Source organism: Myxine glutinosa, chromosome 6 (assembly GCF_964187855.1).
Source record: "Myxine glutinosa chromosome 6, kmMyxGlut1.1, whole genome shotgun sequence".
Taxonomy (NCBI): domain Eukaryota; kingdom Metazoa; phylum Chordata; class Myxini; order Myxiniformes; family Myxinidae; genus Myxine; species Myxine glutinosa.
Window position 1 is genome coordinate 77815257 of NC_136266.1, and position 23868 is coordinate 77839124.

Here is a 23868-nt window from a genome sequence, read left to right on the forward strand (position 1 = left end):
AGAGTATACCGACGTGTGATGATCCCAGTATCAACCAGAGGATACTGACGTGTGATGATCCCAGTATCAACCAGAATATACTGACGTGATGATTCCAGTATCAACCAGCATATACTGACGTGATGATTCCAGTATCAACCAGAATATACTGATGTGATGATCCCAGTATTAACCAGAGTATACTGACGTGATGATCCCAGTATTAACCAGATTATACTGACGTGATGATCCCAGTATTAACCAGAGTATACAGACGTGATGATCCCAGTATCAATCAGAGTATACTGACGTGATGATCCCAGTATCAACCAGAATATACTGACGTGATGATCCCAGTATTAACCAGAATATACTGACGTGATGATCCCAGTATCAACCAGAGTATACTGACGTGATGATCCCAGTATCAACCAGAATATACTGACGTGATGATCCCAGTATTAACCAGAGTATACTGACGTGATGATCCCAGTATTAACCAGAATATACTGACGTGATGATCCCAGTATCAACCAGAATATACTGACGTGATGATCCCAGAATTAACCAGAATATACTGACGTGATGATCCCAGTATTAACCAGAGTATACTGACGTGATGATCCCAGTATTAACCAAAGTATACTGACGTGATGATCCCAGTATTAACCAGAATATACTGACGTGATGATCCCAGTATCAACCAAAGTATACTGACGTGATGATCCCAGTGTTAACCAGAGTATACTGACGTGATGATCACAGTATCAACCAGAGGATACTGACGTGTGATGATCCCAGTATCAACCAGAATATACTGACGTGATGATTCCAGTATCAACCAGCATATACTGATGTGATGATCCCAGTATCAACCAGAGTATACTGACGTGATGATCCCAGCATGAACCAGAGTATACTGACGTGATGATTCCAGTATTAATCAGAGTATACTGACGTGATGATCCCGGTATTAACCAGAGTATACTGACGTGATGATCCCAGTATCAACCAGAGTATACTGACGTGATGATCCCAGTATTAACCAGAGTATACTGACGTGATGATCCCAGTATGAACCAGAGTATACTGACGTGATGATCCCAGTATGAACCAGAGTATACTGACGTGATTATCCCAGTATTAACCAGAGTATACTGACGTGATGATCCCAGTATTAACCAAAGTATACCGACGTGATGATCCCAGTATTAACCAGAATATACTGACGTGATGATGCCAGTATCAACCAGAGTATACTGACGTGATGATCCCAGTATTAACCAGAATATACTGATGTGATGATCCCAGTATCAACCAGAGTATACTGACGTGATGATCCCAGTATGAACCAGAGTATACTGACGTGATGATTCCAGTATTAACCAGAGTATACTGACATGATGATCCCAGTATTAACCAGAGTATACTGACGTGATGATCCCAGTGTTAACCAGAGTATACTGACGTGATGATCCCAGTATTAACCACAGTTTTCTGACGTGATGATCCCAGTATCAACCAGAATATACTGACGTGATGATCCCAGTATCAACCAGAATATACTGACGTGATGATCCCAGTATGAACCAGAGTATACTGACGTGATGATCCCAGTATTAACCACAGTTTTCTGACGTGATGATCCCAGTATCAACCAGAGTATACTGACGTGATAATCCCAGTATGAACCAGAGTATACTGACGTGATGATTCCAGTATTAACCGGAGTATACGGACGTGATGATCCCAGTATTAACCACAGTTTTCTGACGTGATGATCCCAGGATCTACCAGAGTATACTGACGTGATAATCCCAGTATGAACCAGAGTATACTGACGTGATGATTCCAGTATTAACCGGAGTATACGGACGTGATGATACCAGTATTAACCACAGTTTTCTGACGTGATGATCCCAGTATCTACCAGAGTATACTGACGTGATAATCCCAGTATGAACCAGAGTATACTGACGTGATGATTCCAGTATTAACCGGAGTATACGGACGTGATGATCCCAGTATTAACCAGAATATACTGACGTGATGATGCCAGTATCAACCAGAGTATACTGACGTGATGATCCCAGTATTAACCGGAGTATACGGACGTGATGATCCCAGTATTAACCAGAGTATACTGACGTGATGATCCCAGTATTAACCAAAGTATACTGACGTGATGATCCCAGTATTAACCAGAATATACTGACGTGATGATCCCAGTATTAAACAGAGTATACTGACGTGATGATGCCAGTATCAACCAGAGTATACTGACGTGATAATCCCAGTATTAACCAGAATATACTGACGTGATGATGCCAGTATCAACCAGAGTATACTGACGTGATAATCCCAGTATGAACCAGAGTACACTGACGTGATGATTCCAGTATTAACCGGAGTAGACGGACGTGATGATCCCAGTATTAACCAGAATATACTGACGTGATGATGCCAGTATCAACCAGAGTATACTGACGTGATGATCCCAGTATTAACCAGAATATACTGATGTGATGATCCCAGTATCAACCAGAGTATACTGACGTGATGATCCCAGTATGAACCAGAGTATACTGACGTGATGTTCCCAGTATTAACCAGAGTATACTGACGTGATGATCACAGTATCAACCAGAGTATACTGACGTGATGATCACAGTATCAACCAGAGTATACCGACGTGTGATGATCCCAGTATCAACCAGAGGATACTGACGTGTGATGATCCCAGTATCAACCAGAATATACTGACGTGATGATTCCAGTATCAACCAGCATATACTGACGTGATGATTCCAGTATCAACCAGAATATACTGATGTGATGATCCCAGTATTAACCAGAGTATACTGACGTGATGATCCCAGTATTAACCAGATTATACTGACGTGATGATCCCAGTATTAACCAGAGTATACAGACGTGATGATCCCAGTATCAATCAGAGTATACTGACGTGATGATCCCAGTATCAACCAGAATATACTGACGTGATGATCCCAGTATTAACCAGAATATACTGACGTGATGATCCCAGTATCAACCAGAGTATACTGACGTGATGATCCCAGTATCAACCAGAATATACTGACGTGATGATCCCAGTATTAACCAGAGTATACTGACGTGATGATCCCAGTATTAACCAGAATATACTGACGTGATGATCCCAGTATCAACCAGAATATACTGACGTGATGATCCCAGAATTAACCAGAATATACTGACGTGATGATCCCAGTATTAACCAGAGTATACTGACGTGATGATCCCAGTATTAACCAAAGTATACTGACGTGATGATCCCAGTATTAACCAGAATATACTGACGTGATGATCCCAGTATCAACCAAAGTATACTGACGTGATGATCCCAGTGTTAACCAGAGTATACTGACGTGATGATCACAGTATCAACCAGAGGATACTGACGTGTGATGATCCCAGTATCAACCAGAATATACTGACGTGATGATTCCAGTATCAACCAGCATATACTGATGTGATGATCCCAGTATCAACCAGAGTATACTGACGTGATGATCCCAGCATGAACCAGAGTATACTGACGTGATGATTCCAGTATTAATCAGAGTATACTGACGTGATGATCCCGGTATTAACCAGAGTATACTGACGTGATGATCCCAGTATCAACCAGAGTATACTGACGTGATGATCCCAGTATTAACCAGAGTATACTGACGTGATGATCCCAGTATGAACCAGAGTATACTGACGTGATGATCCCAGTATGAACCAGAGTATACTGACGTGATTATCCCAGTATTAACCAGAGTATACTGACGTGATGATCCCAGTATTAACCAAAGTATACCGACGTGATGATCCCAGTATTAACCAGAATATACTGACGTGATGATGCCAGTATCAACCAGAGTATACTGACGTGATGATCCCAGTATTAACCAGAATATACTGATGTGATGATCCCAGTATCAACCAGAGTATACTGACGTGATGATCCCAGTATGAACCAGAGTATACTGACGTGATGATTCCAGTATTAACCAGAGTAAACTGACATGATGATCCCAGTATTAACCAGAGTATACTGACGTGATGATCCCAGTGTTAACCAGAGTATACTGACGTGATGATCCCAGTATTAACCACAGTTTTCTGACGTGATGATCCCAGTATCAACCAGAATATACTGACGTGATGATCCCAGTATCAACCAGAATATACTGACGTGATGATCCCAGTATGAACCAGAGTATACTGACGTGATGATCCCAGTATTAACCACAGTTTTCTGACGTGATGATCCCAGTATCAACCAGAGTATACTGACGTGATAATCCCAGTATGAACCAGAGTATACTGACGTGATGATTCCAGTATTAACCGGAGTATACGGACGTGATGATCCCAGTATTAACCACAGTTTTCTGACGTGATGATCCCAGGATCTACCAGAGTATACTGACGTGATAATCCCAGTATGAACCAGAGTATACTGACGTGATGATTCCAGTATTAACCGGAGTATACGGACGTGATGATACCATTATTAACCACAGTTTTCTGACGTGATGATCCCAGTATCTACCAGAGTATACTGACGTGATAATCCCAGTATGAACCAGAGTATACTGACGTGATGATTCCAGTATTAACCGGAGTATACGGACGTGATGATCCCAGTATTAACCAGAATATACTGACGTGATGATGCCAGTATCAACCAGAGTATACTGACGTGATGATCCCAGTATTAACCGGAGTATACGGACGTGATGATCCCAGTATTAACCAGAGTATACTGACGTGATGATCCCAGTATTAACCAAAGTATACTGACGTGATGATCCCAGTATTAACCAGAATATACTGACGTGATGATCCCAGTATTAAACAGAGTATACTGACGTGATGATGCCAGTATCAACCAGAGTATACTGACGTGATAATCCCAGTATCAACCAGAATATACTGATGTGATGATCCCAGAATTAACCAAAGTATACTGACGTGATGATCCCAGTATCAACCAGAGTATACTGACGTGATGATCACAGTATTAACCAGAGTATACTGATGTGATGATCCCAGTATCAACCAGAGTATACTGACGTGATGATCACAGTATTAACCAGAATATACTGACGTGATGATCCCAGTATTAACCAAAGTATACTGATGTGATGATCCCAGTATTTACCAGAGTATACTGACGTGATGATTCCAGTATCAACCAGAATATACTGACGTGATGATCCCAGTATTAACCAAAGTATACTGATGTGATGATTCCAGTATCAACCAGAATATACTGACGTGATGATCCCAGTATTAACCAAAGTATACTGATGTGATGATCCCAGTATTAACCAGAGTATACTGACGTGATGATCCCATTATTAACCAGAATATACTGACGTGATGATCCCAGTATTAACCAGAGTATACTGACGTGATGATCCCAGTATTAACCAGAATATACTGACGTGATGATCCAAGTATTAACCAGAATATACTGACGTGATGATCACAGTATCAACCAGAATATACTGACGTGATGATTCCAGTATCAACCAGAGTATACTGACGTGATGATCCCAGTATTAACCAGAGTATACTGACGTGATGATCCCATTATTAACCAGAATATACTGACGTGATGATCCCAGTATTAACCAGAGTATACTGACGTGATGATCCCAGTATTAACCAAAGTATACTGACGTGATGATCCCAGTATTAACCAGAATATACTGACGTGATGATCACAGTATCAACCAGAATATACTGACGTGATGATCCCAGTATGAACCAGAGTATACTGACGTGATGATCCCAGTATCAACCAGAATATACTGACGTGATGATCCCAGTATCAACCAGAATATACTGACGTGATGATCCCAGTATTAACCAGAGTATACTGACGTGATGATTCCAGTATTAACCAGAGTATACTGACGTGATGATCCCAGTATTAACCAGAGTATACTGACGTGATGATCCCAGTATTAACCAGAGTATACTGACGTGATGATCCCAGTATCAACCAGAATATACTGACGTGATGATCCCAGTATCAACCAGAATATACTGACGTGATGATCCCAGTATTAACTAGAATATACTGACGTGATGATCCCAGTATTAACCAGAGTATACTGACGTGATGATCCCAGTATTAACCAAAGTATACTGACGTGATGATACCAGTATTAACCAGAATATACTGACGTGATGATCCCAGTATCAACCAGAGTATACTGACGTGATGATCACAGTATCAACCAGAGTATACTGACGTGATGATCACAGTATTAACCAGAGTATACTGACGTGATGATCACAGTATCAACCAGAGTATACTGACGTGATGATCCCAGTATTAACCAGAGTATACTGACGTGATGATCCCAGTATTAACCAAAGTATACTGACGTGATGATCCCAGTATTAACAAGAATATACTGACGTGATGATCCCAGAATTAACCAGAGTATACTGACGTGATGATCACAGTATCAACCAGAGTATACTGACGTGATGATCACAGTATTAACCAGAGTATACTGACGTGATGATCACAGTATCAACCAGAGTATACTGACGTGATGATCACAGTATTAACCAGAGTATACTGACGTGATGATCCCAGTATTAACCAGAGTATACTGACGTGATGATCACAGTATCAACCAGAGTATACTGACGTGATGATCCCAGCATGAACCAGAGTATACTGACGTGATGATCGCAGTATCAAACAGAGTATACTGACGTGATGATCCCAGTATTAACCAGAGTATACTGATGTGATGATCCCAGTATTTACCAGAGTATACTGACGTGATGATTCCAGTATCAACCAGAATATACTGACGTGATGATCCCAGTATTAACCAAAGTATACTGATGTGATGATTCCAGTATCAACCAGAATATACTGACGTGATGATCCCAGTATTAACCAAAGTATACTGATGTGATGATCCCAGTATTAACCAGAGTATACTGACGTGATGATCCCATTATTAACCAGAATATACTGACGTGATGATCCCAGTATTAACCAGAGTATACTGACGTGATGATCCCAGTATTAACCAGAATATACTGACGTGATGATCCAAGTATTAACCAGAATATACTGACGTGATGATCACAGTATCAACCAGAATATACTGACGTGATGATTCCAGTATCAACCAGAGTATACTGACGTGATGATCCCAGTATTAACCAGAGTATACTGACGTGATGATCCCATTATTAACCAGAATATACTGACGTGATGATCCCAGTATTAACCAGAGTATACTGACGTGATGATCCCAGTATTAACCAAAGTATACTGACGTGATGATCCCAGTATTAACCAGAATATACTGACGTGATGATCACAGTATCAACCAGAATATACTGACGTGATGATCCCAGTATGAACCAGAGTATACTGACGTGATGATCCCAGTATCAACCAGAATATACTGACGTGATGATCCCAGTATCAACCAGAATATACTGACGTGATGATCCCAGTATTAACCAGAGTATACTGACGTGATGATTCCAGTATTAACCAGAGTATACTGACGTGATGATCCCAGTATTAACCAGAGTATACTGACGTGATGATCCCAGTATTAACCAGAGTATACTGACGTGATGATCCCAGTATCAACCAGAATATACTGACGTGATGATCCCAGTATCAACCAGAATATACTGACGTGATGATCCCAGTATTAACTAGAATATACTGACGTGATGATCCCAGTATTAACCAGAGTATACTGACGTGATGATCCCAGTATTAACCAAAGTATACTGACGTGATGATACCAGTATTAACCAGAATATACTGACGTGATGATCCCAGTATCAACCAGAGTATACTGACGTGATGATCACAGTATCAACCAGAGTATACTGACGTGATGATCACAGTATTAACCAGAGTATACTGACGTGATGATCACAGTATCAACCAGAGTATACTGACGTGATGATCCCAGTATTAACCAGAGTATACTGACGTGATGATCCCAGTATTAACCAAAGTATACTGACGTGATGATCCCAGTATTAACAAGAATATACTGACGTGATGATCCCAGAATTAACCAGAGTATACTGACGTGATGATCACAGTATCAACCAGAGTATACTGACGTGATGATCACAGTATTAACCAGAGTATACTGACGTGATGATCACAGTATCAACCAGAGTATACTGACGTGATGATCACAGTATTAACCAGAGTATACTGACGTGATGATCCCAGTATTAACCAGAGTATACTGACGTGATGATTACAGTATCAACCAGAGTATACTGACGTGATGATCCCAGCATGAACCAGAGTATACTGACGTGATGATCGCAGTATCAAACAGAGTATACTGACGTGATGATCCCAGTATTAACCAGAGTATACTGACGTGATGATCCCAGTATTAACCAGAGTATACTGACGTGATGATCCCAGTACCAAACAGAGTATACTGACGTGATGATCCCAGTATCAACCAGAGTATACTGACGTCATGATCCCAGTATCAACCAGAGTATACTGACGTCATGATCCCAGTATTAACCAGAGTATACTGACGTGATGATTCTAGTATCAACCAGAATATATTGCCGTGATGATCCCAGTATTAACCAGAATATACTGACGTCATGATCCCAGTATTAACCAGAATATACTGACGTGATGATGCCAGTATCAACCAGAGTATACTGACGTGATGATCCCAGTATTAACCAGAGTATACTGACGTGATGTTCCCAGTATTAAACAGAGTATACTGACGTGATTATCACAGTATCAACCAGAGTATACTGAAGTGATGATTCCAGGATCAACCAGAGTATACTGACGTGATTATCCCAGTATTAACCAGAGTATACTGACGTGATGATCACAGTATTAACCAGAATATACTGACGTGATGATCCCAGTATTAACCAGAGTATACTGACGTGATGATCACAGTATTAACCAGAGTATACTGACGTGATGATCACAGTATTAACCAGAGTATACTGACGTGATTATCCCAGTATTAACCAGAGTATACTGACGTGATGATCCCAGTATCAACCAGAGTATACTGACGTGATGATCCCAGAATTAACCAGAGTATACTGACGTGATGTTCCCAGTATTAACCAGAGTATCCTGACGTGATGATCCCAGTATTAACCAGAGTATACTGACGTGATGATCCCAGAATTAACCAGAGTATACTGACGTGATGTTCCCAGTATTAACCAGAGTATACTGATGTGATGATCTTAGTATCAACCAGCATATACTGACGTGATGATTCCAGTATCAACCAGAATATACTGATGTGATGATCCCAGTATCAACCAGAGTATACTGACGTGATGATCCCAGTATGAACCAGAGTATACTGACGTGATGATCCCAGAATTAACCAGAGTATACTGACATGATGATCCCAGTATCAACCAGCATATACTGACGTGATGATTCCAGTATCAACCAGAATATACTGATGTGATGATCCCAGTATCAACCAGAGTATACTGACGTGATGATCCCAGTATGAACCAGAGTATACTGACGTTGAAGGAGCTGCGCTCCAACGCGAGTCGAAAGAATTGACGCGACCAAAGACGGAATTCGTCCGAGTTGCTTTATTGAAACCAAACAGCTCAGGTATTCTCAAAAGCCCGTTTTTCGGGCAACAATATATATACACATTTATGTCGGGAAGTTTGCCCGGCAAAAGCTATACCGGGCATGCCCGGGTATCAAGGGCGAGCCTTGGAAAGGCGAGTCTGGACCTGCCCGGGCGTGTTTGGCTGCGGCCTGGCAAGTCGAGGCTGGGCGTGCCCGGGCGCTCTGGGCGAGCACTGGAAAGGCGATAGCGGGCATGCCCGGACGCTCTGGGCGAGCCCTGGAAAGGCGATAGCGGGCATGCCCGGACGCTCTGGGCGAGCCCTGGAAAGGCGATAGCGGGCATGCCCGGACGCTCTGGGCGAGCCCTGGAAAGGCGATAGCGGGCATGCCCGGGAAAGACGAGACCGGGCGTGCCCGGGAGGTTCGGGCGTGCCCGGGAACAGTGAGTCCGGGCATGCCCGGGAGAGGCGCGTCTGGCCGTGTTCTGGCCGGTGCAAGGCGATTATGTACATCCAGCGGTAACCGCTACACACGCCCCTCCAGAATCGACCTGCACCGGCAGGGTCAATTTAAGGGGGGTCCGGATGACCCGGCCGAAGCGACCCCTGGAGGGTCGTGGGGAGGGGTCTGACGTGGTGGTGGGTGGTCGAGTGGGGGGAACTGTGGATGGGGGGCGGCCTCGCCGCGGAGGAAGGGCCAACCGTGGTGGTTGGTCGACGTCCATGTGCGCCGGTTTGAGGCGGTCCACAGAAATCCGATCCGGCCGGCCGCCGAAGTCGACGATGAAAGACTTGTCGCCCCGTCGCAGGACCCGGAAGGGCCCGTCGTACGGCGGCCGGAGTGGCCCCCGGTGCGCGTCATGACGCACAAAGACGTACTCTGCTGTGCGAAGCGCCGGGGGGACGTAGGACTGGGGGCCACCGTGGCGGGACGTCGGCACGGGGGCAAATCGTCGGGCGGCCTCCTGGAGGTCCGAGCACTGGCGATCGGCGGACCAGGGACTGGTAGCGTCAGGCACGAATTCGCCCGGGACGCGGAGTGGCTGGCCGTAGACGAGCTCGGCGGCGGACGCCTGGAGGTCTTCCTTGGGGGCCGTGCGAAGGCCCAAAAGGACCCACGGCAGCCGGTCGGCCCAACCGTCGTCCTGAAGGCCGGCCATGAGTGCGGCCTTCATGGAGCGGTGAAACCGCTCGCACAACCCATTGGCTTGGGGGTGGTAGGCCGTGGTGCGGTGCAGCGTGACCCCCAACGAACGGGCGACCGCGCCCCAAAGCTCAGACGTGAACTGTGGGCCGCGGTCGGACGAGATGTCCGCTGGTGCGCCGAAGCGCGCGACCCAGGTGGCGATGAACGCCTGCGCCACGTCGGCGGTGGTGGTGGAGGTGAGGGGCACGGCCTCCGGCCACCTGGTGGTCCTGTCCACCATGGTGAGCAGGTGGGCGAACCCCCGCGAGGGGGGCAGGGGACCCACCAGGTCCACGTGGACGTGGTCGAAACGCCGTTCAGGCACGGCGAAAGGTGCCAGCGGGGCCTGGGTGTGGCGGTGGACCTTGGCTTGCTGGCAGGCCGTGCAGGCGTTGGCCCAGTCGCGAATGTTTCGTCGAAGGCCGTGCCAGACGAAACGCGCCGACACCAGCTTCTGAGAAGCTTTCCGGCCCGGGTGAGAAAGGCCGTGGATGGAGGCGAAGATGCGGCGCTGCCAGGAAACGGGCACGATGGGGCGAGGCTGGCCCTGGGAGACGTCGCAGAGCAGGATGGTGCCCGCGAAGGGGATGTCGGCCAGGCGGAGGCCCGTGTCCGCCACACGGAGTGCCTGCACCGAGGCGTCAGTGGTCTGGTCGGCCGCCATAAGCGTGAAGTCCACGCCGAGGTGGACCGCGTTCGCGCTGGCCCGCGAAAGGCAGTCGGCCACGGCGTTGTCTTTGCCGGCGACGTGCTGGATGTCCGTGGTGAACTCCGACACGGCGGAGAGGTGGCGCTGCTGGCGGGCCGACCACGGCTCCGTGACCTTAGCCATTGTGTAGACCAACGGCTTGTGGTCGACGAAAGCCGTGAACGGGCGGCCCTCCAGGAGGTGTCGGAAAAGGCGAACGGCCAGGAATAGCCCGAGCAGCTCGCGGTCGAACGTGCTGTAGTTTAACTCGTTCGGCCGGAGTTGCCGGCTGAAAAAAGCGAGTGGCTGCCAAACCCCGTCCACCCGTTGCTCATGGACGGCGCCCACCACGTAGTTGGAGGCGTCCGTAGTGAGGGCGATGGGCGCGTTGAGCACCGGGTGAGCCAGCAGCGTTGCGTCGGCGAGGGCCCGTTTGGCACTGGCGAAGGCCGCGTCCATGGCCACGGACCAAACAATGTCATGCTTGGCCGGCTTGCCCCGGAGGGCCTCGTAAAGGGGCCGCATGAGCTGAGCAGCGCGGGGCACGAATCGGTGATAAAAATTCACCATGCCGAGGAACTCTTGGAGGGCCTTGATGGAACGGGGACGCGGGAACGTGGTGATGGCCTCGACCTTGGTCGGCAGCGGCACGGCCCCGGTCTTGGTGATGCGGTGGCCCAAAAAGTCAACGGTTGTCGTGCCGAAGTGGCATTTGACCGGGTTGACAATTAAGCCGTGCTCGCTGAGGCGACCGAACAGTGTTCGGAGGTGGAGGAGGTGCTCGGCGCGGGACGTGCTGGCGACGAGGATGTCGTCCAGATAGACGAAAAGAAACGGCAGGTCGCGCAGCACGCCGTCCATCAAGCGCTGGAACGCCTGGGCCGCGTTCTTGAGGCCAAACGGCATCTGCAAAAATTCGAACAGGCCGAACGGCGTGATGACGGCCGTCTTCGGGACGTCGGCCGCCCGGACAGGTACCTGGTGGTAGCCCCGTATCAGGTCAATTTTCGAAAAGATGACCCGTCCCGCCAAACGGGCGGAAAAGTCCTGAATATGCGGGATCGGGTACCTGTCGGGGGTGGTAGCGTCATTGAGACGGCGGTAGTCGCCACACGGGCGCCATCCACCCCCCGGCTTTGGCACGATGTGCAGTGGCGAGGCCCACGCGCTATCGGAGCGCCGCACGATGCCGAGGTGCTCCAATGCGTCGAATTCGGCCTTTGCCACGGCGAGCTTGGCTGGGTCGAGGCGGCGGGCCCTGGCGTAGACCGGCGGGCCCGTAGTGGGTATGTGGTGCTCGATCCCGTGCCGCACTGCGACGGCCGAAAACGTCGGCCGCGTGAGGGCCGGGAATTCCACGAGCAGGCGAGCGAACTCGTTCGTTGCCGGGAGGGCGCACGCCAGTTCGGTCGGCGCGGAGCTGCTCATTGTGCACGCCAGGGAGCTGAAGGTCTCGGCGTGGACAAGGCGACGTCGTTTGACGTGGACCAGCAGCCCGTGCGCGCAGAGGAAGTCGGCGCCCAGCAAAGCCACGGGGACGCTGGCGGTAACAAAAGTCCATTGAAAGCGCTGGCTGCCGAAGCAGAGGGTGACGACGCGTGGGCCGAAAGTGCATATGGCCGAGCCATTAGCAGCGACCAAAGAGGGGCCGCAAACTGCGTCCAGCCTGTCCTGCTCGGAGGCAGGTATGACGCTCAGTTGGGTGCCGGTGTCGCACAGGAAACGCCGTCCAGACGCTTTGTCCCGAATAAACAGCAAGTTGCCCGAGTGGCCGGCGCTCATGGCTGGGAATGAACGCCGGCCCAGCCGTTTCCCGACCTGCCGAAAGTGCACGGGGGCCGGCACGTCCGAGCCTTGTGTCCGAACCTGGCGTGGTAATAACACCACGCCCGGTCAGGTGGAGGCCCCGGCCGCCGTGTCAGAAGCGGGCGGTGCGGCGTGGCGGCCGCCAGTTGCACCGGCAGTTCGGCCTCCAACCGCGCAGGGCGCTCGGGCGTCGTGGGCGTCGCCTCGGACGGGGGCGGGCTCCAGGTAACCGCGCCGATGTGCTGGCCCGCCGAGGAGATCTTATCGGCTTCCCTGGCGAGGGCGCGGGAATCCGTGATCAACGTGCCAGCCAGGGCGAGGCGTACCGGGTTAGGCAGCTGACGGAGGAACAGCTCCCGGAACAGGAATGCCGGAGAGTGCTCGCCTAGCAACGAGAGCATATAGTCCATGCGCTCGGACGGGCGCGTGTCGCCGAGCTCAGGCAGGTCAAGCAGGCGCCGTGCGCGTGCTGCCGGTGAGAGGGCGAAAGCGCCGAGGAGGAGCGTCTTCAGCGCGTCGTATTTGTCAGCAGCCGGCGGGTGCTGGAGGAGGCTCAAGGCGCGGGCCGCGGTGGCGGAACCGAGTGCCGCCACAACATGGTGGAAGCGGGTGTCGTCCGCGGTGATGCCTCGCAGGGCGAACTGGGAGTCCGCCTGGGCGAACCAAACAGCCGCGTGAGCCTCCCAGAAGGTAGGCAGTTTAAGCGTCACTGCCGTATCCATGTCGGTAGGTCACCAATGAAGGAGCTGCGCTCCAACGCGAGTCGAAAGAATTGACGCGACCAAAGACGGAATTCGTCCGAGTTGCTTTATTGAAACCAAACAGCTCAGGTATTCTCAAAAGCCCGTTTTTCGGGCAACAATATATATACACATTTATGTCGGGAAGTTTGCCCGGCAAAAGCTATACCGGGCATGCCCGGGTATCAAGGGCGAGCCTTGGAAAGGCGAGTCTGGACCTGCCCGGGCGTGTTTGGCTGCGGCCTGGCAAGTCGAGGCTGGGCGTGCCCGGGCGCTTGGGCGAGCACTGGAAAGGCGATAGCGGGCATGCCCGGACGCTCTGGGCGAGCCCTGGAAAGGCGATAGCGGGCAAGCCCGGACGCTCTGGGCGAGCCCTGGAAAGGCGATAGCGGGCATGCCCGGACGCTCTGGGCGAGCCCTGGAAAGGCGAGATCGGGCATGCCCGGGAAAGACGAGACCGGGCGTGCCCGGGAGGTTCGGGCGTGCCCGGGAACAGTGAGTCCGGGCATGCCCGGGAGAGGCGCGTCTGGCCGTGTTCTGGCCGGTGCAAGGCGATTATGTACATCCAGCGGTAACCGCTACAACGTGATGATTCCAGTATTAACCAGAGTATACTGACGTGATGATCCCAGTATTAACCAGAGTTTACTGACGTGATGATCCAAGTATTAACCAGAGTATACTGACGTGATGATCCCAGTATCAACCAGAGTATACTGACGTGATGATCCCAGTATCAACCAGAATATACTGACGTGATGATCCCAGTATTAACCAGAATATACTGACGTGATGATCCCAGTATCAACCAGAATATACTGACGTGATGATCCCAGTATTAACCAGAATATACTGACGTGATGATCCCAGTATTAACCAGAGTATACTGACGTGATGATCCCAGTATTAACCAAAGTATACTGACGTGATGATCCCAGTATTAACCAGAATATACTGACGTGATGATCCCAGTATGAACCAGAGTATACTGACGTGATGATCCCAGAATTAACCAGAGTATACTGACGTGATGATCCCAGTATCAACCAGAGTATACTGACGTGATGATCCCAGAATTAACCAGAGTATACTGACGTGATGATCCCAGAATTAACCAGAGTATACTGACGTGATGATCCCAGTATGAACCAGAGTATACTGACGTGATGATCCCAGTATTAACCAGAATATACTGACGTGATGATCCCAGTATCAACCAGAGTATACTGACGTGATGATCCCAGAATTAACCAGAGTATACTGACGTGATGATCCCAGAATTAACCAGAGTATACTGACGTGATGATCCCAGAATTAACCAGAGTATACTGACGTGATGATCCCAGAATTAACCAGAGTATACTGACGTGATGATCCCAGTATCAACCAGAGTATACTGACGTGATGATCCCAGTATCAACCAGAGTATACTGACGTGATGATCCCAGAATTAACCAGAGTATACTGACGTGATGATCCCAGTATGAACCAGAGTATACTGACGTGATGATCCCAGTATTAACCAGAATATACTGACGTGATGATCCCAGTATCAACCAGAGTATACTGACGTGATGATCCCAGAATTAACCAGAGTATACTGACGTGATGATCACAGTATCAACCAGAGTATACTGACGTGATGATCACAGTATTAACCAGAGTATACTGACGTGATGATCACAGTATCAACCAGAGTATACTGACGTGATGATCACAGTATTAACCAGAGTATACTGACGTGATGATCCCAGTATTAACCAGAGTATACTGACGTGATGATCACAGTATCAACCAGAGTATACTGACGTGATGATCCCAGCATGAACCAGAGTATACTGACGTGATGATCGCAGTATCAACCAGAGTATACTGACGTGATGATCCCAGTATTAACCAGAGTATACTGACGTGATGATCCCAGTATTAACCAGAGTATACTGACGTGATGATCCCAGTACCAACCAGAGTATACTGACGTGATGATCCCAGTATCAACCAGAGTATACTGACGTCATGATCCCAGTATCAACCAGAGTATACTGACGTCATGATCCCAGTATTAACCAGAGTATACTGACGTGATGATTCTAGTATCAACCAGAGTATATTGCCGTGATGATCCCAGTATTAACCAGCATATACTGACGTGATGATCCCAGTATGAACCAGAGTATACTGACGTGATGTTCCCAGTATTAAACAGAGTATACTGACGTGATTATCACAGTATCAACCAGAGTATACTGAAGTGATGATTCCAGGATCAACCAGAGTATACTGACGTGATTATCCCAGTATTAACCAGAGTATACTGACGTGATGATCACAGTATTAACCAGAATATACTGACGTGATGATCCCAGTATTAACCAGAGTATACTGACGTGATGATCACAGTATTAACCAGAGTATACTGACGTGATGATCACAGTATTAACCAGAGTATACTGACGTGATTATCCCAGTATTAACCAGAGTATACTGACGTGATGATCCCAGTATTAACCAGAGTATACTGACGTGATGATCCCCGTATTAACCAGAGTATACTGACGTGATGATCCCAGTATTAACCAGAGTATACTGACGTGATGATCACAGTATCAACCAGAATATATTGACGTGATGATCCCAGTATTAACCAGAGTATACTGACGTGATGATCCCAGTATTAACCAGAGTATACTGACGTGATGATCCCAGTATTAACCAGAGTATACTGACGTGATGATCCCAGTATTAACCAAAGTATACTGACGTGATGATCCCAGTATTAACAAGAATATACTGACGTGATTATGCCAGTATTAACCAGAGTATACTGATGTGATGATCCCAGTATTAACCAGAGTATACTGACGTGATTATCACAGTATCAACCAGAATATACTGACGTGATGATCACAGTATCAACCAGAGTATACTGACGTGATGATCCCAGTATTAACCAGAATATACTGACGTGATGATCCCAGTATCAACCAGAGTATACTGACATGATGATCCCAGTATTAACCACAGTTTTCTGACGTGATGATTCCAGTATCAACCAGAGTATATTGGAGTAGTGATTCCAGTATCAACCAGAATATACTGACGTGATGATCCCAGTATTAACCAGAGTATACTGACATGATGATCCCAGAATTAACCAGAGTATACTGACGTGATGATCCGAGTATTAACCACAGTTTTCTGACGTGATGATCCCAGTATCAACCAGAATATACTGACGTGATGATCACAGTATCAACCAGAGTATACTGACGTGATGATTCCAGTATCAACCAGAGTATACTGACGTGATGATCCCAGTATTAACCAGAGTATATTGGAGTAGTGATTACAGTATCAACCAGAATATACTGACGTGATGATTCCAGTATCAACCAGAGTATACCGACGTGATGATTCCAGTATCAACCAGAATATACTGACGTGATGATGCCAGTATCAACCAGAGTATACTGACGTGATGATCCCAGTATTAACCAGAGTATACTGACGTGATGTTCCCAGTATTAAACAGAGTATACTGACGTGATTATCACAGTATCAACCAGAGTATACTGACGTGATGATCCCAGTATTAACCGGAGTATACGGACGTGATGATCCCAGTATTAACCAGAGTATACTGACGTGATGATCCCAGTATTAACCAAAGTATACTGACGTGATGATCCCAGTATTAACCAGAATATACTGACGTGATGATCCCAGTATTAAACAGAGTATACTGACGTGATGATGCCAGTATCAACCAGAGTATACTGACGTGATAATCCCAGTATTAACCAGAATATACTGACGTGATGATCCCAGTATTAACCAGAGTATATTGGAGTAGTGATTACAGTATCAACCAGAATATACTGACGTGATGATTCCAGTATCAACCAGAATATACCAACATGATGATTCCAGTTTCAACCAGAGTATACTGACGTGATGATCCCCAAATCAACCAGAGTATACTGACGTGATGATCCCAGTATTAACCAAAGTATACTGACGTGATGATCCCAGTATTAACCAGAATATACTGACGTGATGATGCCAGTATCAACCAGAGTATACTGACGTGATGATCCCAGTATTAACCAGAGTATACTGACGTGATTATCACAGTATCAACCAGAATATACTGACGTGATGATCACAGTATCAACCAGAGTATACTGACGTGATTATCCCAGTATTAACCAGAGTATACTGACGTGATGATTCCAGTATCAACCAGAATATATTGACGTGATGATCCCAGTATTAACCAGAATATACTGACGTGATGATCCCAGTATCAATCAGAGTATACTGACGTGATTATCACAGTATCAACCAGAGTATACTGACGTGATGATTCCAGTATTAACCACAGTTTTCTGACGTGATGATTCCAGTATCAACCAGAGTATATTGGAGTAGTGATTCCAGTATCAACCAGAATATACTGACGTGATGATCCCAGTATTAACCAGAGTATACTGACATGATGATCCCAGAATTAACCAGAGTATACTTACGTGATGATCCGAGTATTAACCACAGTTTTCTGACGTGATGATCACAGTATCAACCAGAGTATACTGACGTGATGATCACAGTATCAACCAGAGTATACTGACGTGAAGATTCCAGTATCAACCAGAGTATACTGACGTGATGATCCCAGTATTAACCAGAGTATATTGGAGTAGTGATTACAGTATCAACCAGAATATACTGACGTGATGATTGCAGTATCAACCAGAGTATACTGACGTGATGATCCCAGTATTAACGAGAGTATATTGGAGTAGTGATTACAGTATCAACCAGAGTATACCGACGTGATGATTCCAGTATCAACCAGAATATACCAACATGATGATTCCAGTTTCAACCAGAGTATACTGACGTGATGATTCCAGTATCAACAAGAGTATACTGACGTGATGATTCCAGTATCAACCAGAGTATACTGACGTGATGATTCCAGTATCAACCAGAGTATACTGACGTGATGATCCCAGTATTAACCAGAGTATATTGGAGTAGTGATTACAGTATCAACCAGAATATACTGACGTGATGATTCCAGTATCAACCAGAGTATACCGACGTGATGATTCCAGTATCAACCAGAATATACCAACATGATGATTCCAGTTTCAACCAGAGTATACTGACGTGATGATCCCCAAATCAACCAGAGTATATTGGAGTAGTGATTCCAGTATCAACCAGAATATACTGACGTGATGATTCCAGTATCAACCAGAGTATACTGACGTGATGATTCCAGTATCAACCAGAGTATACTGACGTGATGATTCCAGTATCAACCAGAGTATACTGAGGTGATGATTCCAGTATCAACCACAGTATACTGACGTGATGATCCCAGTATGAACCAGAGTATACTGACGTGATGATTCCAGTATTAACCAGAGTATACGGACGTGATGATCCCAGTATTAACCAGAGTATACTGACGTGATGATCCCAGTATTAACCAAAGTATACTGACGTGATGATCCCAGTATTAACCAGAATATACTGACGTGATGATCCCAGTATTAACCAGAGTATACCGACGTGATGATCCCAGTATTAACCAGAGTATACTGACGTGATGATCCCAGTATTAACCAGAGTATACTGACGTGATGATCCCAGTATCAACCAGAGTATACTGACGTGATGATCCCAGTATTAACCAGAGTATACTGACGTGATGATTCCAGTATCAACCAGAATATACTGACGTGATGATTCCAGTATTAACCAGAGTATACGGACGTGATGATTCCAGTATCAACCAGAATATACTGATGTGATGATCCCAGTATCAACCAGAGTATACCGACGTGATGATCCCAGTATGAACCAGAGTATACTGACGTGATGATTCCAGTATTAACCAGAGTATACTGACGTGATGATCCCAGTATTAACCAGAGTATACTGACGTGATGATTCCAGTATTAACCAGAGTATACTGACGTGATGATCACAGTATTAACCAGAGTATACTGACGTGATGATCACAGTATTAACCAGAGTATACTGACGTGATGATCCCAGTATGAACCAGAGTATACTGACGTGATGATTCCAGTATTAACCAGAATATACTGAAGTGATGATCCCAGTATTAACCAGAGTATACTGACGTGATGATCCCAGTATTAACCAGAGTATACTGACGTGATGATCCCAGTATCAACCAGAGTATACTGATGTGATGATCCCAGTATCAACCAGAATATACTGATGTGATGATCCCAGTATCAACCAGAATATACTGACGTGATGATCCCAGTATCAACCAGAATATACTGACGTGATGATCCCAGTATTAACCAGAATATACTGATGTGATGATCCCAGTATCAACCAGAGTATACTGACGTGATGATTCCAGTATCAACCAGAGTATACAGACGTGATGATTCCAGTATCAACCAGAATATACCAACATGATGATTCCAGTATCAACCAGAGTATACTGACATGATGATTCCAGTATCAACCAGAGTATACTGACATGATGATTCCAGTATCAACCAGAGTATACTGACGTGATGATTCCAGTATCAACCAGAGTATACTGAGGTGATGATTTCAGTATCAACCAGAGTATACTGACGTGATGATCCCAGTATTAACCAGAGTATACTGACGTGACGATCCCATTATTAACCAGAATATACTGACGTGATGATCCCAGTATTAACCAGAGTATACTGACGTGATGATCCCAGTATTAACCAAAGTATACTGACGTGATGATCCCAGTATTAACCAGAATAAACTGACGTGATGATCCCAGTATCAACCAGAGTATACTGACGTGATGATCCCAGAATTAACCAGAGTATACTGACGTGATGTTCCCAGTATTAACCAGAGTATACTGACGTGATGATCACAGTATCAACCAGAGTATACTGACGTGATGATCACAGTATTAACCAGAGTATACCGACGTTTGATGATCCCAGTATCAACCAGAGGATACTGACGTGTGATGATCCCAGTATCAACCAGAATATACTGACGTGATGATTCCAGTATCAACCAGCATATACTGACGTGATGATTCCAGTATCAACCAGTATATACTGATGTGATGATCCCAGTATTAACCAGAGTATACTGACGTGATGATCCCAGTATCAACCAGAGTATACTGACGTGATGATCCCAGTATTAACCAGAGTATACTGACGTGATGATTCCAGTATCAACCAGAATATACTGACGTGATGATCCCAGTATTAACCAGAGTATACTGACGTGATGATCCCAGTACCAACCAGAGTATACTGACGTGATGATCCCAGTATCAACCAGAGTATACTGACGTCATGATCCCAGTATCAACCAGAGTATACTGACGTCATGATCCCAGTATTAACCAGAGTATACTGACGTGATGATTCTAGTATCAACCAGAGTATATTGCCGTGATGATCCCAGTATTAACCAGCATATACTGACGTGATGATCCCAGTATTAACCAGAGTATACTGACGTGATTATCACAGTATCAACCAGAGTATACTGACATGATGATTCCAGTATCAACCAGAGTATACTGACATGATGATTCCAGTATCAACCAGAGTATACTGACGTGATGATCCCAGTATTAACCAAAGTATACTGACGTGATGATCCCAGTATTAACCAGAATAAACTGACGTGATGATCCCAGTATCAACCAGAGTATACTGACGTGATGATCCCAGAATTAACCAGAGTATACTGACGTGATGTTCCCATTATTAACCAGAGTATACTGACGTGATGATCACAGTATCAACCAGAGTATACTGACGTGATGATCACAGTATTAACAAGAGTATACCGACGTGTGATGATCCCAGTATCAACCAGAGGATACTGACGTGTGATGATCCCAGTATCAACCAGAATATACTGACGTGATGATTCCAGTATCAACCAGCATATACTGACGTGATGATTCCAGTATCAACCAGAATATGCTGATGTGATAATCCCAGTATCAACCAGAGTATACTGACGTGATGATCCCAGTATGAATCAGAGTATACTGACGTGATGATTCCAGTATTAACCACAGTATACTGACGTGATGATCCCAGTATTAACCAGATTATACTGACGTGATGATCCCAGTATTAACCAGAGTATACAGAAGTGATGATCCCAGTATCATTCAGAGTATACTGACGTGATGATCACAGTATTAACCAGAGTATACTGACGTGATGATCCCAGTATGAACCAGAGTATACTGACGTGATGATTCCAGTATTAACCAGAATATACTGAAGTGATGATCCCAGTATTAACCAGAGTATACTGACGTGATGATCCCAGTATTAACCAGAGTATACTGACGTGATGATCCCAGTATCAACCAGAGTATACTGATGTGATGATCCCAGTATCAACCAGAATATACTGATGTGATGATCCCAGTATCAACCAGAATATACTGACGTGATGATCCCAGTATCAACCAGAATATACTGACGTGATGATCCCAGTATTAACCAGAATATACTGATGTGATGATCCCAGTATCAACCAGAGTATACTGACGTGATGATTCCAGTATCAACCAGAGTATACAGACGTGATGATTCCAGTATCAACCAGAATATACCAACATGATGATTCCAGTATCAACCAGAGTATACTGACATGATGATTCCAGTATCAACCAGAGTATACTGACATGATGATTCCAGTATCAACCAGAGTATACTGACGTGATGATTCCAGTATCAACCAGAGTATACTGAGGTGATGATTTCAGTATCAACCAGAGTATACTGACGTGATGATCCCAGTATTAACCAGAGTATACTGACGTGACGATCCCATTATTAACCAGAATATACTGACGTGATGATCCCAGTATTAACCAGAGTATACTGACGTGATGATCCCAGTATTAACCAAAGTATACTGACGTGATGATCCCAGTATTAACCAGAATAAACTGACGTGATGATCCCAGTATCAACCAGAGTATACTGACGTGATGATCCCAGAATTAACCAGAGTATACTGACGTGATGTTCCCAGTATTAACCAGAGTATACTGACGTGATGATCACAGTATCAACCAGAGTATACTGACGTGATGATCACAGTATTAACCAGAGTATACCGACGTTTGATGATCCCAGTATCAACCAGAGGATACTGACGTGTGATGATCCCAGTATCAACCAGAATATACTGACGTGATGATTCCAGTATCAACCAGCATATACTGACGTGATGATTCCAGTATCAACCAGAATATACTGATGTGATGATCCCAGTATTAACCAGAGTATACTGACGTGATGATCCCAGTATCAACCAGAGTATACTGACGTGATGATCCCAGTATTAACCAGAGTATACTGACGTGATGATTCCAGTATCAACCAGAATATACTGACGTGATGATCCCAGTATTAACCAGAGTATACTGACGTGATGATCCCAGTACCAACCAGAGTATACTGACGTGATGATCCCAGTATCAACCAGAGTATACTGACGTCATGATCCCAGTATCAACCAGAGTATACTGACGTCATGATCCCAGTATTAACCAGAGTATACTGACGTGATGATTCTAGTATCAACCAGAGTATATTGCCGTGATGATCCCAGTATTAACCAGCATATACTGACGTGATGATCCCAGTATTAACCAGAGTATACTGACGTGATTATCACAGTATCAACCAGAGTATACTGACATGATGATTCCAGTATCAACCAGAGTATACTGACATGATGATTCCAATATCAACCAGAGTATACTGACG